Genomic DNA, 5,000 nt, shown 5'->3' with positions numbered 1-5,000 from the left:
TATTCCTCCTTCAGTTTCTAATTTCTTAAGCAACTTCTTATGTGGTACTTTGTCAAAAGCTTTTTATAGAAATGCACAATCAGTCCATCCATCTCTTTCTTGTATTATATCTATTAGCCTTGAATAGAAACATATTAAATTGGTGACGCATGATCGTCCTTGTCTGAATCCAAATTGCCTTGGATTTAGCACGTTGTTTTTTCCAAATACTTTACCCATCTACTTTTGACAATTCTTTCACAATTTTTTGCTATTGTACTTGTTAGAGAGACTGGTCTATAGTTGGTAGGGTCTTCTTTATTTCCCCCTTTATATATAGGTACTATATTTGTTTTTTTCCAATCTTCTGGAACTTTTCATTCTTTCAATGAACTGTTTATTATGCTATGTATTTTGTCTGCCAGTTCATTCCTGCATTCTTTCAAAGTCCAGTGTGCTATTTCATCTGGTCCATGCGATTTTCTGACATCAAGATTACTCAAGTGTTTCATTATTTCATTCCTTGTTACTTCTATTTCTTTCATAGGGGGGACTTTCTCTTCCCATTCAATCTCTCCAGGTTGTATGTTCTCCCTTGTAAACACTGGTTTAAAATCCTTGTTCATAATTTCTGCCATTTCTATTTCCTCTGTGTATTCAACTCCCCCTTGTCTTAATTTCTCTAAATCTTGTTTGTTTTTCAGTTTGTTGTTTACAAATCTGTAAAATAGTTTTGGTTGATCTTTACATTTTTCAATGACATCTTTTTCATATTTTCTCTTTTTCTCTCTGCACACTTATACATATTCAGGTCTTTCTTCCAGCACTTTACATATTCTTTTTCTTGTTTTTGTCTTGGGACATATTTTTCCACTCCTTTTTCATAAATTGTTGTCAAAATATTCCATTTCTCTTCCACTGTTGTTTCTTCTTTGTATATTCCTTCCCAGTTTTCTTTTTGAAAGAATTATCTTTTATTTTATCAAAATTTGTTTTTTTCATACATCATTCTTCCTTTTCTATATTGTTCATTTCTTTTCATGTATTTTTCCTCGTTTAGTTCCAGTTCAATCAATATGTGGTCACTTTTAATAATTGGTGTCTTATATTCAATATTTTTCACTATTTTAGGTTCAGATGTGATTATTAGGTCTAGTCTCGATGGTTCTTCTTCATTTCTATACCTAGTGTTCTCTCGTATCCATTGTGTCATTGTATGGTCAATAATCATCTCGAGTAGAACATTTCCCCATGAGTCGTCTCCACCCTTTACTCTCACCTCTTCCCAGCAGACTTCTTTGCAATTAAAGTCCCCCATCATAACTATTCTTCCTCATTCTTCCATTATCTTATTTAATGTTATCCTTGTGTCTTCTAACATACTTTTGTGTTCACTCTCTTCACACGAGGATGTTTTTGGAGGCACATAATTTATCACAAACTTTCTGCTCTTCTTATCTGTCTTCCACTTCGATCATAATCATCTCTACCGTATTCTTTCCATTTGTGACACTCCTCACGTTTATATCTTTCTTAGTCAGGAACATAACTCCACCCCCTTGTTTTGTCTCTCTGTTTCTAATCCAATAATTATATGCATCATGTCCTACACTGTTGGGTGGTAGTGCACCTTTTAATTTTGTCCCTACAATTCCCATTATGTCCGGTTCTTTTTCCTTCAGATAATCATTCAGTTCATTCAATCCTGTTATTAATCCATCTATATTTGTGTAAGACACTCTTAATTTTCTGCTACTTCCATTGTATTTTCTGTTTCCCTTTTGTTTTTCTCCGGTATGGTCCATCTCCTCACTTTCATATTCACTACTCTCCAATAGAATTTCTCTTTTTCTGACTCTGTTCTGTTCTCGTTTTTTCCTTAGCTTCTTGTCTTTTCATTTTTTCCTCCTCTCTTTCCTCTCTATTCATTTCTCTTTTTATCCATACCTTTTTATATTGTTCACTGTTTGTTAGTTTCCCTGTTTTTGCTAAGATATTCTCTGCTGTCGTTTGTGACCTGAATTTAATCTTAATTGGTCTGGTCTTATCTGTACTATATTTTCCGAGTCTATACATCTCTTCAATTTGTTTCATGATTTCAGGTTCATCTTCCTGAACTAATTCTAGTAAACTGCTTACTTTTTCTTTTTCCTCTTTGATTCTTGTGGTTCTATTAAGATTATACTTCTCTTCCATTCCTAATATAATTATACATTTCTTTTTATCTGCTAAGTCTCTTACTATATTCTCCTTCTGTCTCATCACTTTAATAACTGAGTCTTCAGTTTGTTCTTTCATTTGCTGTTTTATTATGTCAGTAAATGCAACTTTACTGTTCTCTTGGATTTTTTTTCCAACCCTGTGCTTCTTTTGCTATGGACTCTTTATTCTCTTTGTTCTTCTTTAATTCCTCATTCTCATATTTTACTTCTTTTAACTGTCTTTTTAATTCTTCTATTTCTTTAGTTAGGTTTTTGTTCACCTTCTCTAATTCTTCCAATTTGTCAACTCTCTGCGCAATCTTTGCCATTTTAACGAACCTACTCTCCCAATGTTTGGTCATTTTCTCAAGTTTTTCCTCTAGTCTTGCTAATCGGGTGAGGTTGGTATCCCCCCCCCCAATAAATCCCTGGAAATTATTATCCTCACCTTCCATTGTGCTGCTCTTATCTATGTTTCTAATCTTTACATTTTTGTTCATCGTCACTAAATTGACGTTTGTTTTTATGGCGTCTGCCTGCCTAGACCAAGTCCTCTCCTTCCTCAATTCCTTCCATTTCCCTCAATAATCCCTCTCCTTCTCCTTTTTCCTCACCTTCCCACTACACCAGGAGCTTTCCCTTTCCCCTTCCCTGTAAATACATTAAGGTACTTCCTTTGCGTTGAGATCCACGAAAATTTCACTTTTTCTTCGGAACTCCAATCTTCGCCGTCCATCTGACGAATGTGTGTGTGTGTGTGTGTGTGTGTGTGTGTGTGTGTGTGTGTGTGTGTGTGTGTGTGTGTGTGTGTGTGTGTGTGTGTGTGTGTGTGTATACATATGCGAATAAATCACAAAAACATGTGATTCACAAAATGTGTAATAAAACCACTTGGAAAATAAAATGAAAGGTGACCGAACGTCTTAAATAGAAAAAAACGTTCAGTCACCTTTCATTTTATTTTCCAAGTGGATTTATTATTTATTTATATATATATATATATATATATATATATATATAAAAATATAACATACATACATACATACATACATACATACATACATACATATACCAAGGCTTTTTTCCCCTTACAAGGGAGGTAGCCAAAAAGGGAAAGGCATAAAATAATTTCCACCCATTCCATCCCTGAATACACTCCACACCCCCTCCACCCTCCCTCTTATCTGAGCACCTCCTGGATGACGGTTCATCCCTTCACCTTGTCCACTGCCCTGGGTCAGAAGCAGTGTCGCAAGACACAGCACATCCACAGCAAGGCCGATTCATTAATTCGGCGACCCCCCCCTCTCCGTCCCCCCATTGCATAAAAGGAGAGGACGGGGAGAAATCCCTTCGGGCTGCGTCAAATTTTGCTCACACATACTACCTCACCCCCATTCCCCCGCCCATTCCACCTCATGCATTCACAACATCATCCATATACAACCATTCTCCATTCACTCCTATCTTCTGTCCTCTTCCGTCCTTCCTCAACAGACATTCCCCTCTTCCCCAAAGCCCCCTTCACCCCATCCATCCACCTCATCCTAGGACGTCCCCTCATGTTCACTCCCTCCACATCTGCCTTCCATACCTCTTTTACTAGTCTTTCTTCACTCATTCTTTCCATACCCTATCTCCCAACTCCCTTTCCACCCCCGTTCTTCTCCTCACCTCCTCATTTCTCACTCTATCTAGCCTAGTAACCCCCATCATACTTCTCAGACACCTCATCTCAAACACATTCAAACTCCTTCTCTCTTCTTCTCTTATGTTCCATGTTTCTGCCCCATACAGTTCTGTTGGCACAATCACTCCTTCATACAGTCTCCTCTTAGCATCCATTCCCATATGTCTATTCCTCATTACACTCTTTAATCCACCAAGGCATTTACTCGCTTCTCTCAATCTACATTCTACCTCCACCTTCACTCCACCTTTTCCTGCCACATTTGCACCCAAGTATCTAAAACTATCCACTTCCTCCAGTCGCTCTCCCTTAATGCTCACTTCCAGTCTACTGCCACTTTCACCCTTGTACATCTCATCACCTTACTTTTACCCACATTTATCTTTAGCTTTCTTCTATCACATACTCTCCCAAACTCTGCCACCAACTTCCTCAATCCCTCCTCCGATCCTGCCACAAGCGCAGTGTCGTCAGCAAACAACAGCTGGCTCACCTCCCACTTTTCTCCATTTTCTTTAACCATCTCTAATCCCTTGCCCACTACCCTTGCATTTACCTCTCGCACCACCCCATCCATGTATAAGTTGAACAGCCAGGGTGACATAACGCATCCTTGACGAAATCCCACCTTCACCTCGAACCACTCACTCTCTCCATTTCCAATCCTGACACAAGCTCTACTACTCTCATAAAAACTCTTGACAGCTCCCAGAAGCTTTCCTCCTATCCCGTATATCTGCATAACCTCCCACAGTGCCTTTCTGTCTACCCTATCATAAGCCTTTTCCAGATCCATAAAAGCCCAAAAAACATCCTTCCCCTTTCCTATAGCTTTCTCACATATTTGTCTTACCACAAAGATCCGATCTACACAACCTCTACCCGTCCTAAATCCACACTGTTCCTCACCAATTACTCCCTCTGTTCCTCTCCTAATCCTCTCAATCAAGATCCTCCCATAAGCCTTCCCAACTACACTTAACAAGCTAATCCCTCTGAAACTACTACATTCACACTTGTCCCCTTTTCCCTTGTAAAGAGGAACTATACAGGCACTCCTCCAGTCCTCCAGCACTCTACCCTCTCTCCAGCAAACATTAAATAACCTCACCAGCCAGTCCACCATCATT

This window comes from Oratosquilla oratoria, chromosome 19 (genome assembly GCF_046742065.1).
Source record: "Oratosquilla oratoria isolate Oo_2021 chromosome 19, ASM4674206v1, whole genome shotgun sequence".
Classification (NCBI taxonomy): Eukaryota; Metazoa; Arthropoda; class Malacostraca; order Stomatopoda; family Squillidae; genus Oratosquilla; species Oratosquilla oratoria.
Note: the sequence above shows the minus strand (reverse complement) of the source record.